We start from the raw sequence: 27856 nt of genomic DNA, 5'->3' as shown, positions 1-27856 counted from the left end.
AATACAATCCTTGGAACATAGTAAGTGCTTAACAAATACCTTTAAGGAAAAAAAAATCTAGAATCCAGGTGGCTCAGATTGAAGTATAATCCCTGCTAGTAAGTAGACTGGAGGGTGACTATGGGAAAGTCACTTAACTGCTCCAGACCTCAGTTTCCTCAACTGTAAAATGGGCATAGTAAAATTCATTCATTCAATTCTATTAATTGGGCGCTTACTGTGTGCAGAGCACCGTACTGAGCACTTGGAAAGTACACTTCTGGACTGTGAGCCCATAGTTGGGTAGGGATTGTCTCTATTGCCAAATTGTACTTTCCAAGCTCTTAGAACAGTGCTTTGCACACAGTAAGCACTCAATAAATAGCATTGAAATGTGATTGAATGAATGAATGCATTCAGCAACAGAGATAATCCCTAAGATCTGCTTTCTTCCTAGCCTGTCCGTTTGCTGTGAGGGCAAAAATGCAATAAGCACGCAATGCAATAAGTAGAGAAGCAGTGTGGCTCAATGGAAAGAGCACAGGTTTGGGAGTCAGAGGTCATGGGTTCTAATCCCAGCTCCGCCACCTATTTATTTATTTATTTTACTTGTACATATCTATTCTATTTATTTTATTTTGTTAGTATGTTTGGTTGTGTTCTCTGTCTCCCCCTTCTAGACTGTGAGCCCACTGTTGGGTAGGGACTGTCTCTCTATATGTTGCCAACTTGTACTTCCCAAGCACTTAGTACAGTGCTCTGCACACAGTAAGTGCTCAATAAATGTGATTGATTGATTGATTGACTGTGTGACTTTGGACAAGTCACTTCACTTCTCTGTGCCTCAGTTACCTCATCTGTAAATTGAGGATTAAGACTGTGAGCCCCACGGGGGACAACCTGATCACCTTGTATCTCCCCAGCGCTTAGAACAGTGCTTTCCACATAGTAAGTGCTTAACAAATACCATCATTATTATTATTATTATTGTTAATAAGTAATGTGAGAGAGTTTGGGGAATAAAAGTGCTGTATAAAAAATGATGTATTATTACGAAACTTTTGGTGCACTACACAACACCATAGTGAATCCCTTATCACCACAAACTTAATTTGTGTGATTTTAGCATGCCAAATTATTTGGCATTTGCTGGCTAATAAAACTTACAAATGCAATCTAATCCCCGATTTGAAATTTCCTTTTTGATTGAATTGCTTCTAACGGTCTAATAACCTAAACCCATTAGAGCACTCAACAGTTGTCTCAATGACTCCTTCTAGACTGTGAGCCCACTGTTGGGTAGGGACCGTCTCTATATGTTGCCAACTTGTACTTCCCAAGCGCTTAGTACAGTGCTCTGCACACAGTAAGCGCTCAATAAATCCAAGTGATTGATTGATTGATTGAATGACCCAAGCTTTCTAACCCTGGAAAATCACACCTTTTTTAATGACATTAGTTGAGCACTTAATATGTGCCGAACACTGTTCTAAGTGCTGGGGTAGATGTAAGTGAATTAGGTTGGATATAGTCCCAATCCTGCATGGAGCTCACTGTCTAAGTATGAGGGAGAACAGGGGAACTGAGGCACAGAGAAGTTTAGTGATTTGCCCAAGGCCACACAGCATTTGGCAGAGCCAGGATCAGAACTCAGGTCCTCTGACATCCAGGCCTGTGCTTTTTCAGCTAGGCCACGCTGCTTCTCTGTCTCATTCAGGATTCCACTCCGGGATCTGCATCCGAGGCCTTTGCTAAGTGGAGGGAGGTTCAAACAGTACCTGAGATGTCCCCATTATGTCTGAGCTGGGTGCAGGGTTCAGGTTTTCACTAGCAGCGGCAACGGGTGACCATGCAGTCGTTATACCCGTACTTCAGAGGAGGAGAAATCCTAAGATGAGGGGGGGGAAAAAGTGATAAAAAAGTAAACGTCCTCTCCAACCCCAAAAATGAAAAAAGTCCAAGAAAAATTCATGTGGTAAGCAGTGTGGACCCAAATTGAATGGGCCAGTAATATTAATAATAATAATTACAACATTTGTTAAGCACTTACTATGTGGCAAGCACTGTTCTAAGCACTGGAGTAGATACAAGGTCATCAGGTTGGACACAGTCCCTGTCCCACATGGGGCTCACAGTCCCCTTTATACAGTTGAGGGAACTGAGGCACTGAGAAGCTAAGTGACTGGCCCAAGGTCACACAGCAGACATAAGCGGAGTCAGGATTAGAACCCATGACCTCTGACTCCCAAGCCCGTGGTCTTGCCACTAGGCCATGGTGCTTCATTGTTGCCGACGCAACATTTCAATTGAGCAAACCTAGAAAAGAAATATGTTCAAGGTCAGTTCTTCAAGCAAGGTTGGACTTTATACACATTCTAGTCTGTTGTAGGTGCTCAGTAAATACAGGTGAGGGGGGTAATAATAATCAGGCACTGAGAGAAACTGCACATCAAACATACTCGGACACAGGTGACATTAATGTTTTGAAGTATTCTGCTCTCTGGGGAAGGAGCCATTACTATACTCCACTCTGGCAGAACGTGCGATATTACACATTCTAGCTAGAAAATTGTCAGGGAATTAGGGAATGTTTGTCCAATAATGTGAGCCTGGTGGGTGCAATATCATAATAATAATAATGGAAGCAGCATGGTCTAATAGATAGAACAAGGGAATGGGAGTCAGAAGGACCTCGGTTCTAATTCCGGCTCTGCCACTTGTGTGCTGCGTGACCTTAGACAAGTCACTTCAATTCTCTGGACCTCAGTTCCCTCATCTGTAAAATGGTTCTAATTCCTGTCTGCTGTGTGACCTTGGGCAAGTCACTTAGCTTCTCTGTGCCTCAGTTCCCTCATCGGCAAAATGGGGATTAAGACTGTGAGCCCCACACGGCGTAGGGACTCTGTCCAACCTTATTAGCTTTTCTCTACCCCAGTGCTTGGAACAGTGCTTGATAAGTAGTAAGGGCTTAACAAATACCATCATAATTATTACTATTAATAATAACAACAACAATAGTAATGGTTTTGGCGTTTGTTCAATTCTTACTATATGCCAAGTACTGTACTAAGTGTTCGGGTAGATCATCATCATCATCATCAATCGTATTTATTGAGCACTTACTATGTGCAGAGCACTGTACTAAGCGCTTGGGAAGTGCAAATTGGCAACATATAGAGACAGTCCCTACCCAACAGTGGGCTCACAGTCTAAAAGGGGGAGACAGAGAACAAAACCAAACATACTAACAAAATAAAATAAATAGAATAGATATGTACAAATAAAATAAATAGAGTAATAAATATGTACAAACATATATGCATATATACAGGGTAGGTGCAAGATAATCAGGTCAGACACTAATTCCTTTCTACATGGGGCTCACAATCTAAGTAGAAGGAGAACAAGTCTTGAATTCCCATTTAAAGATGAGGAAACTGAAGCCCAGGAAGTTAAGGGGGCTAAAAAGTCACACAGCAGATAAATGGTGGAGCCAGGATTAGAACTCAGATCCTCTGACTCTCAGGCCCGAGCTCTTTCCACTAGGCCACATTGCTTCCACACTGGTGTCTACTGAATTGGTTGATTTGCCTGCACGTGGCTTCCCCTTCTAGACTGTGAGCCCACTGTTGGGTAGGGACCGTCTCTATATGTCGCCAACTTGTACTTCCCAAGCGCTTAGTACAGTGCTCTGCACACAGTAATTGCTCAATAAATACGATTGATTGATTGATTGATTTTCCAAGCGCTTAGTACATGCTCTGCAGACTGTAAGTGCTCAATAAATACAACTGAATGCATGAATGATTGTAGCCAGGGTGACTACTGAGTTTTCATTAATAAGAGATTCTGCAACTTGGCCTAGTGGAAAGGGCTCAGGCTGGGAGTCGGAAGGCACGGCTCCGTCACTTGTTGGCTGTGTGACCTTGGGCGAGTCACTTCACTTCTCTGTGCTTCCATTTCAACTGTAAAATGGGGATTCAATATTTATTCATTTATTTATTCAATATTTATTTGAGCAGCAGCGAGGCTCGGTGGAAAGAGCATGGGCTTTGGAGTCAGAGGTCATGGGTTCAAATCCCAGCTCTGTCAATTCTCAGCTGTGTGACTTTGGGCAAGTCACTTAACTTCTCTGGGCCTCAGTTCCCTCATCTGTAAAATGGGGATTAAGACTGTGAACCCCCTGTGGGACAACCTGATGGCCTTGTAACCTCCCCAGCGCTTAGGACAGTGCTTTGCACATAGTAAGTGCTTAATCAATGCCATCATTATTATTATTGTTATTATTCTCCCTCCTAATAAGACTGTGAGCTTCATGGGGGCTGAGAACTGTATCTCACTTGATTAATGTGTATTTACCCCAGCACTTAGAACAGTGTTTGATGCACAGAAAGCCCTTAACAAATTTAATAATAATAATAATTAACATACATGCCCCAAAGTGACAAATAGCAATGAAGAGAAAGAAAAATTTCATAGTGAATGGGATAGGCTAGTAGTATCAACTCCAAAATCTACAAGCTAGTGATTGGGGAAGAGGTCGATGTAAGGATGGGCATTCATTCATTCATTCAATCGTATTTATTGAGCGCTTACAGTGTGCAGAGCACTGAACTAAGCACTTGGGAAGTACAAGTTGGCAACATATAGAGACGGTCCCTACCCAACAATTTCGCTAGTAAGTTTTTGTACCCCTAGGATTGGAAAACTGGAGAGCAAGGGACTGTTTCTGTTCAGTGAACATAATAATAATAATAATTGTGGTACTTGTTAAGCACTTACTGTATGACAGACACTGTACTAAGCACTGGGGTGAATACGAACAAATCGGATTGGGTACAATCCCTGACCTATGTAGGGTTTACAGTCTTAATTACCATTTTACAGATGAGGGAACTGAGGCCTGAGCAGTAAAGTGACTTGCCCAAGGTTGCACAACAGACAAGTGGCAGACAGAGCCGGCATTAGAACCCAGCCCTTTCTGACTCCAAGGCCTGTGTTCTATTCACTAGTCCAACATAATAATAATAAAAAATAATTATGGTATTTGTTAAGCACTTACTGTGTGCCGGGCACTATACTAAGCATTGGATCAGTTCAAAGATGACATTAGATATCTACTGACCATGGATAAACTGTGGAGGAAGAGGAAATCTCCAGTACCATTAGACTGGGCTGAAGTACAAAGTCAAGACATCTGTGTATCAGAACAACAAAATGATTCTACCTTGGGCCTGAAAGATCAGCAGGTTTTGGATGTCAAGAGTTATGCACATCTATTTTCAAAGAGTGTAAAAACCTTGAGAGTTCGCCTAGCTGAAAAAGGTGATGGAGCAGAGCTTATTTGGGATAAGGATGACCCACCAGCAATGGATTTTGTGACATCGCTGCAAATCTAAGGAGGCACATTTTCAGTATGACCATGAAAAGCAGATTTGATATCAAATCCATGGCAGGGAATATTATTCCAGCAATAGCCACTACCAATGCAGCGATTGCTGGTCTGATCGTGTTAGAAGGCTTAAAGATTGTATCAGGAAAAATAGACCAGTGTAGAACCATTTTGCTGAACAAAAAAACAAATCCAAGAAAGAAGCTACTTATGCCTTGTGCATCGGATCCTCCAAATCCTAATTGTTACGTATGTGCAGGCAAGCCAGAGGTTACAGTGAAACTTAATGTCCACAAAGTGACGGTACTTACATTACCAGATAAGATAGTGAAAGAAAAATTTGTTATGGTCGCTCCTGATGTTCAAATAGAAGATGGGAAGGGCACTATCCTTATATCTTCGGAAGAAGGAGAAACAGAAGCAAATAACCACAAGAAGCTGTCAGAGTTTGGAATTAGAAATGGCAGTAGACTACAAGCAGATGACTTCTTGCAGGATTACACACTATTAATCAACCTTCTCCATAGTGAAGATCTCGGAAAAGATGTAGAATTTGAAGTTGTAGAGATGCCCCTGAAAAAGTAGGCCCAAAGCCAGCAGACCAAACTGCCAAGAGCATCACTAATGGCAGCGACGATAGAGCACAGCCGTCAATGTCCACAGCTCAAGATCAAGATGATGTGGTGTTGGTTGATTCAGATGAGGACAGCCCTGCAATTAATGCTGGTGTCAATAAGGATGATAAAGTCCGCAAGAGAAAATTAGATGACACTGATAATGTCAACACGAAGAGGCTCCGTACAGAGCCGACAGAAGAGTTAGATGACATTTCACCTCCTCCAGGAGGCCTTCCCAAACTGAGCTCCCTCCTTCCTCTCCCCCTTCTCCCCCTCCCCATCCCCCCGCCTTACCTCCTTCCCCTTCCCACAGCACCTGTATACATATATGTTTGTACAGATTTATTACTCTATTTAATTTGTACATATTTATTCTATTCATTTTATTTTGTTAATATGTTTTCGTTCATTGTCTGTCTCCCCCTTCTAGACTGTGAGCCCGCTGTTGGGTAGGGACCGTCTCTATATGTTGCCAACTTGTACTTCCCAAGCGCTTAGTACAGTGCTCTGCACACAGTAAGCGCTCAATAAATACAATTGAATGAATGAATGAATCAGTTTGCAAAAGCAGCACCAAACAGGAGAAAGAAGTCAGGGACTTTTTCATTGTCCATGAGGGAGAGTTGAGAAATATATGCAGCGCTGCAGCCAAACCTGATCCCTGGATATATGACCAATTCAAGGAAAGACTTGTTGGAGGAGGTGGGAATTTCAGGGAGGCTTTGAATGCGGGGAAAGCTGCAATCTTTGGGGAAGGAGGGAATTCCAAGCAGAGAAATGGGGAATAGAGAGGTCTGAGTGTCAGTTGAGAGGTTCAACTAGTAGGTTGGTTTGGGGGGGAAATGAAGAATCAGGAAATATTGGGTGAAGAGAGCAGTTAGGAAAGGCAGGTCGCGTTGGTGAAGTCCCTTGAAGCTGATCGAAGGAGCTTTTGCACAATGGCAGAGATACAAGAAACCAGAGGAAGTTTAGTGGATAGAACCGGGGCTTGGGAGTCAGAAGGACCTGAGTTCAAGTCCCGGCTCTACCACTAGTCTGTGGCACGACCTTGGGTGAGTCACTTCACTTCTCTTGGCCTCAGTTACCTCATCTGTAAAATGGGGATTACAACTGTAAGCCCCATGTTGGACATGGACCATGTACAACCTCATTATCTTCTATCTACCCCAGTGCTTAGTACAGTGCCTGGCACATAAATACCATAAAAAGAAAATTATCAATGGTCTTGACCCGGCATTTAATATAGGTTGGAGATGAGAGAGGCTGGACCTGTATGGAAACTGATGCAATCGTCTGTCCACAGTTAAAACCAGAACTCAGATCAGGAAGTTTGTGTCGAAGGTTGTGTCGTTGTGTGAGGAAGAAATCTGTGGCCCAAAACACTTCTACTCCCTGCTGAGGAGCGCAGATTGAACCACCATCATCAAGACAAAAATGGAATCTTTCAATCCTACTTCATTAACAAAATTAAATCCATCAGGTCCGACCTCCCCAAAGTCTCTTCCCCCCTTTCTCCAACCCCCCGGCTCTCAACACTCTCTGCTATTCTCCCATCCTTCCCAGCGGTATCCTCAGAGGAACTCTCCTCCCTCCTCTCAAGTGCTACTCCGGCCACCTGTGCTTCTGACCCCATTCCCTCTCATCTTATGAAATCTCTCGCTCCATCCCTTCTCCCCTCCTTAACTTCCATCTTCAACCGCTCACTCTCCACTGGTTCCTTCCCCTCTGCCTTCAAACATGCCCATGTCTCTCCCATCCTAAAAAAACCCTCTCTTGACCCCATCTCACCTTCTAGTTATCGTCCCATATCCCTCCTACCATTCCTTTCCAAACTCCTTGAACGAGTTGTCTACACGCGCTGCCTAGAATTCCTCAACAACAACTCTCTCCTCGACCCCCTCCAGTCTGGCTTCCGTCCCCTTCATTCCACGGAAACTGCCCTCTCAAAGGTCACCAATGACCTCCTGCTTGCCAAATCCAACGGCTCATACTCTGTCCTAATCCTCCTCGACCTCTCAGCTGCCTTTGACACTGTGGACCACCCCCTTCTCCTCAACACGCTATCTGACCTTGGCTTCACAGACTCCGTCCTCTCCTGGTTCTCCTCTTATCTCTCCGGTCGTTCTTTCTCAGTCTCTTTTGCAGGCTCCTCCTCCCCCTCCCATCCTCTTACTGTGGGGGTTCCCCAAGGTTCAGTGCTTGGTCCCCTTCTGTTCTCAATATACACCCACTCCCTTGGTGACCTCATTCGCTCCCACGGCTTCAACTATCATCTCTACGCTGATGACACCCAGATCTACATCTCTGCCCCTGCTCTCTCCCCCTCCCTCCAGACTCGCATCTCCTCCTGCCTTCAGGACATCTCCATCTGGATGTCCGCCCGCCACCTAAAGCTCAACATGTCGAAGACTGAACTCCTTGTCTTCCCTCCCAAACCTTGTCCTCTCTCTGACTTTCCCATCTCTGTTGACGGCACTACCGTCCTTCCCGTCTCACAAGCCCGCAACCTTGGTGTCATCCTCGACTCCGCTCTCTCATTCACCCCTCACATCCAAGCCGTCACCAAAACCTGCCGGTCTCAGCTCCGCAACATTGCCAAGATCTGCCCTTTCCTCTCCATCCAAACCGCTACCCTGCTAATTCAAGCTCTCATCCTATCCCGTCTGGACTACTGCACTAGCCTTCTCTCTGATCTCCCATCCTCGTGTCTCTCTCCACTTCAATCCATACTTCATGCTGCTGCCCGGATTATCTTTGTCCAGAAACGCTCTGGACATATTACTCCCCTCCTCAAAAACCTCCAATGGCTACCGATCAATCTGCGCATCAGGCAGAAACTCCTCACCCTGGGCTTCAAGGCTGTCCATCACCTCGCCCCCTCCTACCTCACCTCCCTTCTCTCCTTCTACTGCCCAGCCCGCACCCTCCGCACCTCCACCACTAATCTCCTCACCGTACCTCGCTCTCGCCTGTCCCGCCATCGACCCCCGGCCCATGTCATCCCCCGGGCCTGGAATGCCCTCCCTCTGCCCATCCGCCAAGCTAGCTCTCTTCCTCCCTTCAAGGCCCTGCTGAGAGCTCACCTCCTCCAGGAGGCCTTCCCAGACTGAGCCCCTTCTTTCCTCTCCCCCTCGTCCCCCTCTCCATCCCCCCGTCTTACCTCCTTCCCTTCCCCACAGCACCTGTATATATGTATATATGGTTGTACATATTTATTACTCTATTTATTTATTTATTTATTTATTTTACTTGTACATTTCTATCCTATTTATTTTATTTTGTTGGTATGTTTGGTTCTGTTCTCTGTCTCCCCCTTTTAGACTGTGAGCCCACTGTTGGGTAGGGACTGTCTCTATGTGATGCCAATTTGTACTTCCCAAGCGCTTAGTACAGTGCTCTGCACATAGTAAGCGCTCAATAAATACGATTGATTGATTGATTGATTGATTTCACCAATTACAAGAATGCTATAATCAACCACTGAACAAACCTTCTACCATTCTCAGCACAGCCAACTAGCCAAAGTGTAGAGGCGTAACTTCAGCTCTGACACTTGAGGATGTAACTTCACCAGTCAAGCAACGAAAAAGTACTTGAATCCGATGGCAATCCTGCAGAAATTTCCAAAGACCGTTTCAACATCTGTACAAGTCCTTCCGCAACATAGGGAATACAGCACCATCCCGCTGAAATTTCCAAGCACAGTTTCCACATCTGCACGAGTTTTTCCTCAACAAATGGAATATGCCCCCTTTGATACTGGCTATGGAAAGTACCAGGAATATTAGCATTAATTGTATCCATTAATTAATAAATGAACATTCATTAGCTGATAACAATTATAGTGATTTTGCTAAGCACCTAGTCTGTGTCAGGCAAAGTTCTAGGGTAGATAAAATACAATTCCATCATATACAATCTCTACTCACAAGAAACTCAGTCTAAATGGGTTAGAGAACAGAAATTTAATTTGCATTTCAATCATGAGCGAACTAAGGCACAGAGAATAATATTTACTGTCGTATTTGTTAAGCACTTACAATGTGTCAAGCACTGTCCTAAGGACTAGAGAAGATGCAAATTAATCAGGTTGGATATAGTCCCTTCCCACATAGGGATCGCAGACTAACTAGGAGGGAGAACAGGTACTGAATCCCCATTTTACAAATGAGGCAGCTGAGGCCCAGAGAAGTTGAGTGACTTGCTCAAGGTCACACACCAGGTAACTGGAAAAGCCAGAATTAGAACCCAGGTCCTCCAACTCCCAGCCCCCTGTTCTTTCCACTAGGCCATGCTGCTACTCAGAGGAAATTAAGGGTCTTGTCCAAGGTCAGGCAGAAGGGGGTGAGTGGTGGAGTCAGGATTAGAACTCAGGTCTTTAGGTCTCACTGCTTTTCATTCTGATCTACTGATCTGGCTAAAGGGGCAACAATCTTCTCCAAAAATTTTCGAGAGAGAGTTTCAGGAAGTGTTCCAGGCAAATGACATGCTTCAAAGATGTACACACACACATGGGCAGGGAATGTGTCTGTTATATTGTTGTATGATGCTCTCCCAAGTGCTCAGGACAATGCCCTGCACACAATAAGTGCTCAATAAATACAAATGACAGACTGAATCACACAAGCCCGCACAGACGTACACTCTCTACGAGACATGTAAATGATTACAATTCACTCTGCGGCTTCGGCCCAGGGCTATCGATTGACAATAGGGCTGAAAAAAACCCAACTTGTGGATTCAATTCAATTATGTTTATTGAGTGCTTATTGGTTGCAAAGCACTGTACTGAGCATTTAGATCAGCATTCAGATCAGCTAAGTGCTTGGATCAGGCTACACATAACCCCAGGTTTGTCACCCCATCAAAAAATTGAAATTTGTCACTGTATCCTCCTCCCCTGGCAAATCCAATCCAACAAGGCACGGGAAAATACCACATAAACTGAATGCACAAGCAATAGCCACAGTCTTTTCATAGTTCTTGCAATTAGCTTTTCTTCTCTTGGAAAAGAAAACTTGAGATATTATAGTCCCGATTAAGGAAATACTACAAGCAGATTATGAATTTGAAGACTATAGGCAAGTGCCAAGATCATAAAACAGCAAGGATTAATGATGTTTATGTTTTTCGGCAGGCTTTTTCCCATTAAAGACAATTAAAATAACATCATTCAGAAAGCCAAATCTGAATTCCTTATTTAGGGCTGAATAAGCTTTAACATTGAAATCATGAAAAAGGAGAAATATTTCTTCTACTAAGCTTTCATGGGTAAAAAGAAGTTGTCGATCCTTAACTGAACAACAATCACATTTATATTCCTTCTTGTCCAAATAGGATAGTAAAAAATAAACAAACTGGGAGACTAGGACTAAATCATAGATGGAAAATTTGTAATTATGACATACAGAGAAGAAATGTCAAAATAGCAAGGGTATTTCTGAGCCTGCTACCACTGCATATTGGTTACAGTGATCAAAAACCAATTTGTTGTTAATTTAGTCATTCTTCATACACTAAAAATCTTATTCCCAACTATTGATGTTGACTCACTTGAAATAAAAACATAAAATAGCAGCAGTTTTTTTTTAAAAAAAGAATTAGATGTGCTGTAAAAACCTCAATAATAACCAAAATATTTTGGACGGACAAAAAGTGGGATGAATTTTCATGAAAATAATACAGTAATGATGAATACTAGTGGGTTAGAACTCTTTTCTTTTTGAAATAAGATTTTTAAAATAATTTTAGACTGCTGTTAAGATTGCATTAATAGGCAGTCTGGGGGATATAGGATTCCATTCTTCATTCATTCATTCAATCGTATTTATTGAGCACTTTCTGTGTGCAGAGCACTGTACTAAGCGCTTAGAAAAAAAGGCCACTGTAAGCAGGACATGAACCTGTGCTGGGAAACCCCCATTGGATTTCAAGTCCAACGCCTTAACCCCTTGGCCATCACAGAAAATGTAACTTACTTCATTAAGTTGAAGTAAAATTTAGAAGAAAGAAATTTTGGCCAATAAGCTTTGAAACACCTGCACTTCACAGGGAACCGGGCAGATGGTCTGGAGAGTAATGCAGGTGGTGTTTACTTGCAGCGTTGCGACCCAAGTGCAGTATTGCGCTCTTGATGAACCTTGTGTCATGGGAGAAGAGAACTGTAGTAATCGGCATTCCACTGGCACTTGACTGGAGGTGGAAGGTAGATAGTTTTAGGATACCTCACCGTACCTCGCTCTCCTCACCGTACCTCGCTCTCGCCCTCACCGTACCTCGCTCTCGCCTGTCCCGCCATCGACCCCCGGCCCACGTCCTCCCCCGGGCCTGGAATGCCCTCCCTCTGCCCATCCGCCAAGCTAGCTCTCTTCCTCCCTTCAAGGCCCTGCTGAGAGCTCACCTCCTCCAGGAGGCCTTCCCAGACTGAGCCCCTTCCTTCCTCTCCCCCTCATCCCCCTCTTCATCCCCCCCATCTTACCTCCTTCCCTTCCCCACAGCACCTGTATATATGTATATATGTTTGTACATACTTATTACTCTATTTATTTATTTATTTTATTTGTACATATCTATTCTATTTATTTTATTTTGTTCGTATGTTTGGTTTTGTTCTCTGTCTCCCCCTTTTAGACTGTGAGCCCACTGTTGGGTAGGGACTGTCTCTATACGTTGCCAATTTGTACTTCCCAAGCGCTTAGTAGAGTGCTCTGCACATAGTAAGCGCTCAATAAATACGATTGATGATGATGATGATGATGATACAACCACGATTGACATTTTGGATACGAATTCCTGTATTATTGTTTCTTCACAGAAAGAGAATTCATTCAATCGTATTTATTGAGAGCTTACTATGTGCAGAGCACTACACTAATAATAATAATAATTATTATTATTATTATTATTATGGCATTTGTTAAGTGCTTAGTAGGTACCACGCACAGTTCTCGCTTGGGAAAGTATAAGAGAACACTAAACAGACACATTCCCTGCCCACAACGGGCTTACAGTTTATTCAGTGTGGCTTAGTGGAAAGAACACGGGCTTAGGAGTCAGGTGTCATGGGTTCTAATTCCGGCTCTGCCACTTGTGAGCAGTGTGACCTTGGACAAATAATAATAATAATAATAATAGTGATGGCATTTGTTAAGCGTTTACTATGTGCCAAGCACTGTTCTAAGCTCTGGGGGTATACAAGGTAATCAGGTTGTCCCACAAGGGGCTCACAGTCTTAATCCCCATTTTACAGATGAGGTAACTGAGGTCCAGAGAAGGTAAGTGACTTGCCCAAAGTCACACAGCTGACAAGTGACGGAGCCGGAATTAGAACCCATGACCTCTGACTTCCAAGCCCGCGCTCTTTCCACTGAGCCACGCTGCTTCTCTACCCTCAGTTATCTCATCTGTAAAATGGGGATTAAAAGTATGAGCCCCATGTGGGACAACCTGATCACCCTGTATCTACCCCAATGTTTAGAACAGTGCTTGACACATAGTAAGCGCTTAACAAATACCATTATTATTATTACTATTCGCTGCTTTTTTATTGCATTAAATGCTGTACAGTTGATTAAAATAAGCACCAAGGCAAAGTACTGTCCAGTACAGTACTGTAAAACTACAGTGGATGCTGGGAAACATTAATAGAATCACACAGGGTCATGTCTGTCTCCCCCTTCTAGACTGGGAGCTCATTGTTGGGTAGGGACCGGCTCTATCTGTTGCTGAATTGTACTTCCCAACTGCTTGGTACTGTGCTCTGCACACAGTAAGTGCTCAATAAATACGATTGAATGTCTAGCTAATTCTACTGTATTGTAGTCTCCCAAGCACTTAGTACAATGCCCTGTGGAAGTGCTCAATAAATACCACTGATTGATTAATTATGGTGCTTGTTTATCGCTTACTATGTACCAAGCACTGTTCTAAGCGCTGGGGAAGATACAAGTTTGGTTGGACACAGTCCATGTCCCACATGGGGCTCACAGTCAATCCCCATTTTACAGATGAGGTAATTAAGGGCCGCCCAATGTCACACAGCAGACATGTGGCGGAGCTGGAATTAGAACCCAGGTCCTCCTGACTCCCAAGCCCTGGCTCTATCCACTAAAACCACTTGACCAATGCCAAAACACGAGCATAACTGCTTCTTCCTCACCAAATCTTCTAACACCAACACGTGGACTTTGTTTCTCACCATTCCCTAATTCTTCCATCGTGATAGTCATGTACTGCAAATATCGACAATAGCAGAACTAGGAATCATTCCATATGTCATAGCCAATAGGCGGTAAAAAGAAAACCTAGAAAGACTTTGTGACATTTTGGGGACTTATATCCTCCACTCTGCCTCAGTCTTTGTGTCACCCACTATTGACAGTTCAGCATCACTTATCAACTTCAGTTCTGAAAGTTTATTACTTTGAAGGATCACAGCTGAAAGTGGCATATACACAAGGTAATGATGTTCTAAAATGATAATAATAATAATGATGATGGCATTTGTTAAGCACTTACTATGTGCAAAGTACTGTTTTAAGTGCTGGGGGGGGATACAAGGTGATCAGGTTGTCCCACATGGGGCTCAGAGTCTTCATCCCCATTTTACAGATGAGGTAACTGAGGCTCAGAAAAGTTAAGTGACTTGCCCAAGATCACACAGCAGACATTTGGCAGAGTGGAATTAGAACCCACAACCTCTGATTCCCAAGTCCGGGCTCTTTCCACTAAGCCACTCTGTGTCTCTGGTGATCTAAGGCTAGTACCTACTAATCCACCAATTAATGGTATTTATTTAAGGTCTATAGAGAGTTGAGCTCTGTAACAAGCCCTCAGGCCAGTACGGTATACTAGAGTTTTTGGGAGGTGGGGGCTTGTTTTGTTTTTTTAATTGTGTTTGTTAAGTGCTTACAAGTTAAGTGTGGTAAGTGTTTACTATTTGTTAAGTGTGTTTGTTATGTGCCAGGCACTGAACTAAGCTCTGGGGTATACAGAGTAATCAGGTTGGATAAAGTCCCTGTCCCACTTAATGCTCACAGTCTTAATCCCCATTTAGGGAAGCAGGATGGACCTGGGCTCTAATCCTGGCTCTGTGGCTTTTCTGCTGTGTGACCTTGGGCAAGTCACTTCATTTCTTGGTGCCTCAGTTACCTCATCTGTAAAATGAGGATTAAGACTGTGAGCCTTCTGTGGGACAGGGACTCTATCTAACCAGATTAATCTGTACCTACCCCACCATTTAGTACAGGGTTTAGAGAAGTAGCATGGCTCAGTGGAAAAGAGCCCGGGCTTTGGAGTCAGAGGTCATGGGTTCAAATCCTGGATCCACCAATTGTCAGCTGTGTGACTTTGGGCAAGTCACTTAACTTTTCTGTGCCTCAGTTCCCTCATTTGTAAAATGGGGATGAAGACTGTGAGCTCCCCGTGGGACAACCTGATCACCTTGTAACCTCCCCAGCACTTAGAACAGTGCTTTGCACATAGTAAGCGCTTAATAAATGCCATTATTATTATTATTATTAGGGCTTGGCACATAGTAAGCACTTAAATAATACCATCATAACAATCGTCATCATTTTACAGATAAGGTAACTGAAACACAGAGAAGTTAAGTGACTTTCCCTAGGTCACACAGCAGGTATGAGGCAGAGCTGGGATTAGAACCCAGGTCTTCTGATTCTTAGGCCCCTGCTCTTTCTATTAGGCCACACTGTGTCTCTCAAGATCCCTATTCTCAAGGAGCTTACAGTTTAGTCATGGTGGAATGGTGCTGGCAAACTTTGGCTTTTAAAACAAAATAGCATCTTGGGGATGGCTTCTGACTGTCAGTCTCTCCTATTAGATTGCAAACTCCTTGAAGGTAGGGATCATATCTACTATCATGGGATCATGTCCCACTCGTCCCCCTCTCCATCCCCCCCCCACCCCATCTTACCTCCTTCCCTTCCCCACAGCACCTGGATATATGTATATATGTTTGTACATATTTATTACTCTATTTATTCATTTATTTATTTTACTTGTACATATCTATTCTATTTATTTTATTTTGTTAGTATGTTTGGTTTTGTTCTCTTTCTCCCCCTTCTAGACTGTGAGCCCACTGTTGGGTAGCAACTGTCTCTATATGTTGCCAATTGTACTTCCCAAGCGCTTAGTACAATGCTTTTCACACAGTAATGCTCAATAAATACGATTGATTGATTGATTGATTGATAAATCCACTGTACTTTCCCAAGAGCTCTGCACAGAGTTCTGCACAGAGTAAGCACTAATTAAACACCACTGATGGGGAGGAGCCAGGAGACCTCCTCTGTACTAGGGCAAGTCAGGGTACTTGGTTCTGAGCCACAGAGCTTCAAACCTCATGACATGAAGCAGCATGGCATAGTGGAGACAGCACAGGCCTGGGAGTCAAAGGTCATGGGTTCTAATCCCGACTCTGCCACTTCAAGGCTGTGTGACTTTAGACAAGTCACTTCACTTCTCTGAGCCTCAGTTCCCTCATCTGGAAAATGGGGATTGAGACTGTGAGCCCCACATGGGACGGGGACTGTCTCCAACCTGATTTGCTTCTATCCACCTAGTGTTTAGTACAGTATCTAGCACAGAGCTTAATACTATTATTATTATTATTATTATTATTGGCTGTGAGGCCAGCTGGGGCTTGAAAAATATCAATCAGTGGTATTTACTGAATGCTGATTGTGTGCAGACCACCGTACTAAGCACCTGGGAGATTCTCAAGTGTGTCCTACCTGATGTATCCCACAGCTAAGTACAGTGCTTAGCACATAGTATGCGCTTAGCAAATACCATTTAAAAAAAAAAGGGATTAGAATCCTGGTCTCCTGACTCCAAGGTCAGTGCTCTTTCCACTAGGCAACACTGCTTCTCCAAAAGAGAGACGATTTCAAGTGTCTCCTTGGCCTACCTTCTCAAAGATAGAGTCGTTTCGGTCCTGCTTGTAAACAAGGCAATAGATCAAAAAGACGTGCCTCAATTTACCAATGCAGTAGTCTTCATTTCCATCCCAGTTAAGTGAAGTAACTCCTGTCTGCTGTGAGACTGTGAGCCCACTGTTGGGTACGGACTGTCTCTATATGTTGCCAACTTGTACTTCCCAAGCGCTTAGTACAGTGCTCTGCACAAAGTAAGTGCTCAATAAATACGATTGATTGATTGATTGTGGCAAGTTTTGTTCCAAGCTGCAGATGTGAGTGCTTCCGATCTGGATAACAAGCATCTGATGCCTAGCCAGTCATCACCCCTCCCTGTTCTCTCCAATCAAACTGAGTCAAAGAGGGAGGCTAATTGTCCCTCTCTGACTTTGATGGTCTACAACGCAGTGGCCAACGCAGTAGGTAAGTGACTTCAGACGGACTGAAACCGACTGGCTGTTCATTAGGAAGATGGGACTAAGCACTTGGGAAAACACAATAGAATCATTAGACATGACCCTGTCTTCATAAAGGTCAGGACTGGCATGAGTTGATCATTATTCCAAGTCTGTACCCACCGAACTGTTCTTTGTGTTTGAAACTGATCTTCTGAGCATGATAATAATAATAATTGTGGTGGTGTTTTTTTTGTTTTGTTTTGTTTGTTTTTTACTGTGGTATTTGTTAAATGCTTACTGTGTGCCAGGCACTTTACTAAGCCCTCGGGTAGATACAAGGTAATTAGGTTGGGCACAGTCCCTGTCCCACGTGGAGCTCACAGTCTTAACCCCTATTTAATAAATGATGTAACTGAGATCAAAAGAAGGGAAGTGACTTGCCCAGGGTCATGACAGACAGAGCTGGGATTTGAACCCAGGTCCTTCTGACTCTCAGGCCTGCTAGGCCATGCTGCTTCTTAGTTAAGCACTTACTATCTGCCAAGCACTGTTCTAGTCATGGGGGTAGATACAATTGTTTTTACAATTGTAAAGCAGCGAAGCAGCGTGGCTCAGTGGAAAGAGCTTGGGCTTTGGAGTCAGAGGTCATGAGTTCGAATCCCAGCTCCACCAACTGTCAGCTGTGCAACTTCGGGCAAGTCACTTCACTTCTCTGGGCCTCAGTTACCTCATCTGCCAAATGGGGATGAAGACTGTGAGCCCCACAGGGGACAGACAACCTGATCACCTTGTAACCTTCCCAGCGCTTAGTACAGTGCTTTGCACATAGTAAGTGCTTAATAAATGTCATCATTATTATTATTATACTCTTATTGCTCCTAAATCTTCTCTTCTAAACACACGCTCCTTACTGCTTAAGGCCCGTCTGGACTCACTTTAATCTTCTAATACCCAACTCTTCTCCCAGTTTGAGATTTCACTTCACTGTGCCTTTCAATCTTTACTTCATAATAATAGCTAATAATAACTATTATTATATAATAATGTCACACGGCAGGCAAATGGCAGAGCCAAGGTCACACGGCAGGCAAATGGCAGAGCCCAGTTTAGAACCCAGATCCTCTGACTCCGAGGCTGGTGCTTCTTGAAGTCTGAAGTGAAGTCAGCCTGCTAACATTTGAAGCTATTTTTCCCCTCAAGGCAGGTTTCCTGGGAGGATGATATAAATAACAGTAGAGCAGTCAAACAGATTTACAGTAAAGTAATGACACGACATTAATGAAAGTGCTCAAGGCGCCAGATCAGACATCTAAGTCTCACAGGTCTACAGAAGGTTGGACAGAACCACAGTTCTGAAAGGTCTGTTAGATTCGGGAACCTAATTTCATAAAGGCACTCCACCTTCAGTTTCCCCAAAAACACTCACTGGCCTTCTTAATTTGGGTTTCTATCGACACATTATTGTCAGATACTGGGTTGTTTAGGTGGAAGAACTGTAACCACATAAAGCTCTACATTAATTATTATTATTAATAATAACAGTACCTCTTAAACACTTTCTACATACCAAGCACTATTCTAAGCACTGGGGCAGATACAAGCTCATCAGGTTGGACACAGTCCCTGTCCCATATGAAGCTCGCACTCTTACCCCCATTTTACAGATGAGGTAACTGAGGCCCAGAGAGGTGAAGTGACTTGCCCGTGTCCCCGTGACTCCAAGGCGTGTGCTCTGTCTGTGAAGCCATGCTTAAACTATACAGCTCTGCATAGACCATCGTTTGTCAGGTAGATATGTAAAATCCGTCTTTTCCAGTCTTAATAACCGCTCACGTTGCTGCATCCACCCTGCAAAGCAGTTAATCACATTCTACCCGCATGTGCTCTTGGAAACAACGGCCTCAAGATTCAGCAGCTCGTCTTCTCTGATGCTCAGTTAAATTGGAAGAGCTTCCTAAAACCCAGAAGCATATTCCAATCCCAGCCTTCGAGACCCAGGTTGCAACTTGGGTCTGCGTAAAAATGACGGACAGAAATCAGATTTAAAACAACGTTGTCTTATTCCGGGCACGAAGGAGAATGGCTCAAACGAGCACCATCAATTCTGTCTTCTTTGCCCTTGCCATTGTGGAAAACTGTTTTAGAATTTGGATGAACAACCCAAGGCAGCGGGACTTCTGAGATTTTTCAGAAATCAGTCTTCGAGTGGATGCTTTCGTTATGTCAATGAATGCCGTGGTCAGGTAATTATCCGGTGAGAAGCCTCGCTTACTGCTCTTTTTATTATCACTAAATACACCTTCCTAGAGGAAGCTTCTCACGGGCAGGATCATGTCTTCTGACTCTACTGTACACTCCCAAGAATGTAATAAAAGCAGTTCTGGATGCACAGTCTGGACATGCTGTCGAGTCGTCTCCAATCTATAGCGATGCTATGGACACATCTCTCCCAGAACGCCCCATGTCCATCTGTACACAGTAGGCACCCGATAAATACTATTGACTGTTGACTAGCAGTAAAAGTGCTGTTGATTCAATCTAACAACTATTGAGCCAGACCACCCTTTCAGCCAACTCTATCCCTTATGAGAAGCAGCATGGCTCAGTGGAAAACAGCACGGACTTTGGAGTCAGAGGAAATGGGTTCAAATTCCAGCTCCACCAACTGTCAGCTGTGTGACTTTGGACAAGTAATAATAATAATAATAATAATAATGATGGCATTTGTTAAGCGCTTACTATGTGCAAAGCACTGTTCTAAGCGCTGGGGGGGATACAGTGTGATCAAGTTGTCCCACATGGGGCTCAAAGTCTTAATCCCCATTTTTACAGATGAGGTAACTGAGGCTCAGAGAAGTTAAGTGACTTGCCCAAGGTCACACAGCAGACTTGTGGTGGAGCCGGGATTCGAATCCATGACCTCTGACTCCAAAGCCCGTGCTCTTTCCACCGAGCCACGCTGCTTCTCTAACTTCTCTGTGCCCAGTTCCCTCATCTGGAAAATGGGGACAAAGACTGTGAGCCCCACATGGGACAACCTGATCACCTTGTAACCACCCCAACGCTTAGAACAGTGCTTTGTACATAGTAAGCGCTTAATAAATGCCATCATTATTATTATTATGCTCTTATCCCCTCCTCAGCACTTAGGAATATACGTCTACTCAACTGATTTATTTTGACCACTTTAGTTGCAAATGTTATCCTTTCCTCTCTCCTCAGAATGAAGCTCCTTGTGGGGAGACAGACAGGCAATTACTCTTCCCCCTTTTTCAAAGTCTTCCCTGACTAAGCCATCCTTTCCTCTTCTCCCACTCCCTTCTGTGTCATGCTGATTTGCTCCCTTTATTCATATATGTTGCCAACTTGTACTTCCCAAGCGCTTAGTACAGTGCTCTGCACACAGTAAGCGCTCAATAAATATGATTGAATGAATGAATCCCCCCTCCCTGCCCCAAAGTAATAATAATAATAATAATGATAATAATGGCATTTATTTAGCACTTACTATGTGCAAAGCACTGTTCTAAGCACTGGGGAGGTTACAAGGTGATCAGGTTGTCCCATGGGGGGGGGGGGGGGGGGGGCTCACAGTCTTAATCCCCTATGTATAACTCGGTAATTTCATTTATTTAGATTAATATCTGTCTCCCACGTTAGACTTTAAGCTCACTGTGGACAGGGAATGTTTCTGTTATATTTTTATATTGTACTCTCCCCAGTGCATAATACAGTGCTCTGCACACAGTAAGTACTCAATAAATACAGTGAGGCTCAGTGGAAAGAGCACGGGCTTGGGATTCCTTGGTTGTGGGTTCTAATCTCGGCTCCTCCACTTGTCTGCTGTGTGACTTTGGGCAAATCACTTAACTTCTCTGGGCCTCAGTTACCTCATCTGTAAAATGAGGATTAAGACTGTGAGCCTCACGTGGGACAACCTGATTACCTTGTATCCCCACCCCCCGCCGCCCTGGTGCTTAGAACAGTGCTTGCTACAACATAAGCGCTTAACAAATGCCATTATTATTATTATTATTATTATTATTATTATTATTATTATTATTACTGACTGCCTGGGCAGGGAATTGGTCACTTTGTTATTTTGTACTTCCCAAGCATCTAATACAATTCATTCATTCATTCAATCGTATTTATTGAGCGCTTACTGTGTGCAGAGCACTGTACTAAGCACTTGGGAAGTACAAGTTTGCAAGATATAGAGACGGTCCCTACCTAACAGAGGGCTCACATTCTAGAATGCAATGCATCACACCAAAGGTAAATGCTGCTGCTACTATTACTACTATGCCAATGAGTAGTAATAATAATAATGATGGTATTTGTTAAGTGCTTACTATGTGCCAAGCACTGTTCTAAGCTCTGGGATAGATACAAGGTGATAAGGTTGGCCCACGTGGGGCTCACAGTCTTAATCCCCATTTTACAGATGAGGTAACTGAAGCACAGAGAAGTGAAGTGACTTGCCCAAAGTCACACAGCTGATAAGTGGTGGAGCCGGGATTAGAACCCGTGACTTCTGTCTCCCAAGCCCGTTCTCTTTCCACTTAGCCATGCTGCTTCCCCTACTACTACTACTACTACTATTAATTCAATCATATTTATTGAGCACCTACTGTGTGCAGAGCACTGTATTAATCAATCAATCAATCGTATTTATTGAGCGCTTACTATGTGCAGAGCACTGTACTAAGCGCTTGGGAAGTACAAATCGGCAACACATAGAGACAGTCCCTACCCAACAGTCGGCTCACAGTCTAAAAGGGGGAGACAGAGAACAGAACCAAACATACCAACAAAATAAAATAAATAGGATAGAAATGTACAAGTAAAATAAATAAATAGAGTAATAAATATGTACAACCATATATACATATATACAGGTGCTGTGGGAAAGGGAAGGAGGTAAGATGGGGGGATGGAGAGGGGGGCGAGGGGGAGAGGAAGGAAGGGGCTCAGTCTGGGAAGGCCTCCTGGAGGAGGTGAGCTCTCAGCAGGGCCTTGAAGGGAGGAAGAGAGCTAGCTTGGCGGAGGGGCAGAGCAAGGGAGTATTAAGGGAGTATTAAGGGAGTATTAAGCGCTGGGGAAGTACAAGTTGGCAACATATAGAGATGGTCCCTACCCAACAGTGGGCTCACAGTCTAGAAGGGAGCTCTTCCTTTGAGCTGGAATCGAACCAGCGACCTAAGGATCACCATGACAACCTACAGTCCTCCGCTCTACCAGCTAAGCTATCGAAGGGAGCCTACTACTACGTCTGCTAACTGATAAAACAGCTTAAGTTAGATCTTGCACCCTTCTTTATAACCATGATAGAAAGTCCAGTTTAGAAGAAGTGTAGCCTAATGGGAAAAGCAAAGATCTGAGAGTCAGAGGATCCGGGTTCTAATCCTGACTCCGCCACTTTATCTGTGGTGTGATCTTGGGACAGTAGCTTCACTTCCCTGGGCCTCAGTTCCCTCATCTGCAAAATGGGGGTAAAATACTTGTTTTCTCTGTACTTGGATTGTAAACCCCACTGTGGGTCCTGGTTACCTTGTAACTACTCTGGCACTTATTATAGTGTTTGATGCATAGTGAGCACTTAAATGCCACAATTATAATTATTGTTGAAATTTTGCTACCCAAAATCAAACAGCCAGTGAAAATTCCTGGCCACCAGTGAGAAAAGCAAGTAAATCCTGAACCTTTTTTTTTTTAAATCCTCCGCTCTGCTTGGCTAATCAAGGAATAATTTTAATTATTAACCCTAAATGTCACTTGGCTTCCTAAACTCCAATCAATGTTCAATAAATACTATTACTGAACACTTATCTATTAAATCATTCACTCCATCATATTTATTGAGCATTTACTGTGTGCAGAGCACTGTACTAAGCACTTGGAAAGTACAATTCAGTAACAAAGAGAGACAATTCCTGTCCACAACCGGCTCACAGTCTAGAAAGGGGAAGACAGATCTCAAAACAAGTAAACAGGCATCAATAGCCATCAATATAAATAGATTTATTGTGTGCAGGGTACTATACTAAGCACTTGGGAAAGTACAATAGGGTTGGAATTCCCATGATATTATGCATCATAATAATCACTTATGTTCATGTTGGCAATTTTTTCGGAGCCTTTAATACCCCAGGAGAAGGTTGTCTAGAGTCGGATGAAACGTGGTCTACTTGTATTCAGAAATATTTCACACCTTAAAAAGGACAGTCTTTTTATTTTTCTATAAAGCAATTTGAGGAGCACATAACTACTTCATAAGAATAAACACAAATATTATCCATCATGTTTTAGCTCATAATTTATAAAGCAATTTCTCAAGATTAGTCATCCTTCCTCATAACATTCCTACAGGGTAGATGGACGGAATCCACATTTTCCAGAGAGGTTGAATAGAATATCGTGAAACACCTCAGGAGCAGAGTGGGATTACAACTTGATTATAGACATTAAACACCAAATGTACCACATCCTTTCGATGACAGAAACTCACTGATTGAAAGTGTACCTGGTAGTAATAGTATTGCTAGAAGCTGGAATTTGGTCAAAAGAATGAAAATTTACCAGAATACTGCACTGTTATTTCTTGCTGTGACATTACTGCAGTAGTGTCAATTATCTCCCCAGGTCGATAGATGCTTTTCTCATTCAGCCGCAATAGTCCACGTCTCTTGACTAATAAAGTTTTAAAATTGCATTTAAATGCATGCACCCCAAATTTGCAATTTCAATTTCATTATTGAACACAATCAAATAACTTCAGGTGGAAACTGTGAGCAGACATATGTTAAAACACCATTCTGAATGAGCACTCTTCTCTGCTCTTTAATATTTTAAACTGTATATTCTATCTGCTCTCTGTTCTTATCCACAACGCTGGAGAATACATTGTTTCTACCTCTTAGTACAGAATCTTGTGGCTCTGTACTATAATTTTTACAAAGTTGCTCTGATTGATAGTTTAAGCAAAGGTGCACCAATACCTGGTGTATGATCATTAGAATAGTCCTGCATTTCTTTAAATTTCACCCATGAAAATCTGCTAATTTTAACAAGTTAACATTCCTCATTCAACAAATCTATATATATTTTAACTGAATAGGCAATAAAGCTGCAATATCTTCTAGTGAACACGTGCATTAATTTGTATTCAATGCCTATTTCTACTTTACCAATTGTAGATTTCCTGTTTTCCACAGTGTGTTTCTATTTTTCCTCTCATATACTCAGTTCAATCAATGGTATTGTTTGAGTGATCACTCTGTGCCAAGCCCTGTACTAAGTGGTTGAGAGAATATAAAAGTGTTAGTAGATATGATCCTTGCCCTTGAGGAGCTTACAATTCAGTGAGGATGCTCTCTACTCTCAATTCTGATAAACAGTGTGGCCTAATAAATGTAACACAGGCCTGGAAGAAAGAGGGACCTGGATTCTAATCCCAGCTCCCCCACTTGTCTGCTGTGTTACCTTCGACAAGTCACTTCACTTCTCTGTGCCTCAGTTCCCTCAACAGTAAAATGGGGATTAAGACTGTGAGCCCTATGTGGGATGGAACAGTGTCCAATCTGATTAACTTGTATTTACCCCAAGTCCTTAGTACAGTGCCTGGCACATAGTAAGCTCTTTACAAGTAGCAGAAAAAAAAATTATTCTAGGCCTTAACTAAATGCCTGTTACCCTTTCCGCTCCTCCTTATTTTATGTCAGAGCATAGTAACTGAGATTGGCATCTGGATGAGCAATGAAGCAGACTCATCTCTTTCATACAACCCACATATTCAATCTGTCACCAAATTATGTCATTTCTACATTCACAACATTGCTAAAAATCCCCCTTTTTCTCTCCATCCAAACTGCTACTCTGCTGATACAAGCACTTATCCTATTCCACCTGGACTACTGTACCAGCCTTCTTGCTGACCTCCCTGCCTCCTGTCTCTCCCCATCCCAGTCCAACATACTTCGCTCTGCTGCCCAAATCATTTTTCTCCAAAAAAAACCCCAAAACACCATTTAGTCCATGTTTTCCCACTCCTCAGGAACCTCCAGTGGTTGCCCATCCATCTCTGCCTTAAATAGAAACTTCTTACCACTTTAAAGCACTTAATCATCTTGTTCCCTCCTGCCTCACCTGGCTGATTTCACTGCAGGCTCATTTCACTCCTCTAACACCAAACTACTCACTGTTCCTCAATCTTGTCTCTCTCGCAGCCGACACCTTGCCCATGTCCCGCAACTGGCTTGGAACGCCCTCCCCTTAATATCAGGCAGACCACCAGTCTCCCCATCTTCATTCAATCATATTTATTGAGCACTTACTGGGTGCAGAGCACTGTACTAAGCACTTGGGAAAGTACAATACAACAATAAACGGTGACATTCCCCACCCACAACGAGCTCACCGTCTAGAGTCGGGGAGACAGACAGCGATATAACTAAATAAAATGACAGATTTGTACATAAGTGCTTAGCGACTGGGAGGGAGGAAGAACAAAAGGATAAATAAAATGACAGATCTGTACATAAGCTCTTTGGAGCTGTTGCGGGGGAGAGCAAGGGAGCAAGTCAGGGTGATGCAGAAGGGAGTGGGAGGTGAGGAAAAGTGGGGCACAGTCTGGGAAGGCCTCTTGGAAGGGACATGCCTCCAATAAGGCTTTGAAGAGGAGGAGAGTGGATTCTGTAGGATTAGAGGAGGGAGGGCGTCCCAGGCCAGAGGCAGGACATGGGCCAGGGGTCAGTGGTGAGACAGGAGGGATGGAGGCCCAGTGAGAAGGTTAGTGGCACCAAGTTTGTGGGCTGGATTGTAGAAGGAGAGAAGCGAGGTGAGATAGGAGGGGGCAAAGTGATGGACGACTTTAAATCCAGTGGAGAGGAGTTTTTGTTTCCTCCTAGAGGCCTTCCCTGATTAAGCCCTCATTTCCCCTACTCCCTCTCTCTTCTACATCACCCTTGCACTTGGATTTGTACCTTCTAGTCATCTCCTGTATATATGTTTGTACATATTTATTACTCTATTTTACTTGTACATATCTATTCTATTTATTTTATGTTGTTAGTATGTTTGGTTTTGTTCTCTGTCTCCCCCTTTTAGACTCAGTGAGCTCAGTGGGCTCAGTGAGCCCACTGTTGGGTAGGGACTGTCTCTATATGTTGCCAACTTGTACTTCCCAAGCGCTTAGTACAGTGCTCTGCACACAGCAAGCGCTCAATAAATACGATTGATTGATTGATCTCACCTTAAGGACCACGGCACTTATATGTATATACTCAGCGATTATTTTAATGTCTGTCTCCGCACTTTAGCAAGCTCCTACTGGGCAGAGAACATGTTTACCTACTCTTATAGTGGATTCTCCCAAGCACTTAATACACTGCTTTGCGTGGAGTAAGCAGTCATATGATGAACTGATTGATTGATTGAGAAGAGGAAATATTAGCCAGAGAAAGAAATGAAGAGAAAAGTCTGGAGTATTTTCTGCACATTCTCACTGCCTGATTTCCTCACCTCCTCCTTTGGGGATTCCAGAAAGATACCCCATGTAAAATAACAAGAGACCTAGAGAATTACCACATCAGGAAATCAGACTCTTTTGACAATTAGCAGTCAAGTTATAATTTTTTTGCTAGATTTATTGAGTCGGGGGGGAAGGTACAGAGGAACTCAACAATTTGCTAAGATCACCGAGGAACCCATTACAGGGAAACTAAAACTCTGATCTTAAAACCCAATTAAAAAAAAAATAATAATTGTGGTATATTTTAAGCGCCTACCATGAATTAACCTCGGTAGGTACAGGCTAATCAGATTAGACAGAGTCCTTTTCCCACATCAATCCATCAATGTTACTTATTGATTATGTTCACTGTGTGTAGAGCACTGTACTAAGCACTTTTTTAATGGCATTTTTAAAGTGTTTACTATGTGCCAGGCACTGTTCTAAGCACTGGGACAGATGTGGAACAACCTGTTTGTCTTGTATTTACCCCAGTGTTTAGAACAGTGCTTGGCACATAATAAGTGCTTAAAAAATACCATAATAATAATAATAATACAAGGTAATCAGCAGGGACACAGTCCCTGTAACACACTGGGATCACAGTCTTAATCCCCATTTTACAGATGAGGTAATTGAGACACAGAGAAGTGAAGTGACTTGCCCAAGGTCACATGGCAGACAAGTGGCAGATTTGGGACTGGAATCCATGACCTTCTAGCTCCCAGGCCCAGTCTCTATCCACTACACCATGCTGCTTTTTCCCACAAGGAGATACTTCATCCTTGTGCCTCTACTTACAGCTACACTAAGAACCTTCAAAATGACTTGAAACCTGACCACATGTTTTGTTTTGTTGTCCGTCTCCCCCTCCTAGACTGTGAGCCCGTTGTTGGGTAGGGACTGTCTCTATATGTTGCCAACTTGTACTTCCCAAGTGCTTAGTACAGTGCTCTGCACACAGTAAGCGCTCAATAAATACAATTAAATGAATGAATGAATATGTTGCCAACTTGTAC

General features: G+C 43.2%; 2 non-coding genes and 1 pseudogene across 2 annotated transcripts; 1 reads left to right on the top strand and 2 right to left on the bottom strand.

The window, feature by feature from the left end:
• The first annotated feature begins 5081 nt into the window (after positions 1–5081).
• On the top strand, positions 5082–7401 carry LOC119949815 (annotated as a pseudogene).
• A 4469-nt stretch (positions 7402–11870) lies between these two features.
• Positions 11871–11953, bottom strand: TRNAS-UGA. Its single transcript has one exon. It is a non-coding gene; the product is annotated as a tRNA-Ser (tRNA).
• A 10547-nt stretch (positions 11954–22500) lies between these two features.
• Positions 22501–22585, bottom strand: TRNAY-GUA. Its single transcript is given in 2 exon segments — positions 22501–22536; positions 22549–22585. It is a non-coding gene; the product is annotated as a tRNA-Tyr (tRNA).
• Between the last annotated feature and the right edge of the window lie 5271 nt (positions 22586–27856).

Source organism: Tachyglossus aculeatus, chromosome X1 (assembly GCF_015852505.1).
Source record: "Tachyglossus aculeatus isolate mTacAcu1 chromosome X1, mTacAcu1.pri, whole genome shotgun sequence".
Taxonomy (NCBI): Eukaryota; Metazoa; Chordata; class Mammalia; order Monotremata; family Tachyglossidae; genus Tachyglossus; species Tachyglossus aculeatus.
The sequence above is the reverse complement of the archived record's forward strand: the minus strand, read 5'-3'. Positions and strand labels throughout refer to the sequence as shown.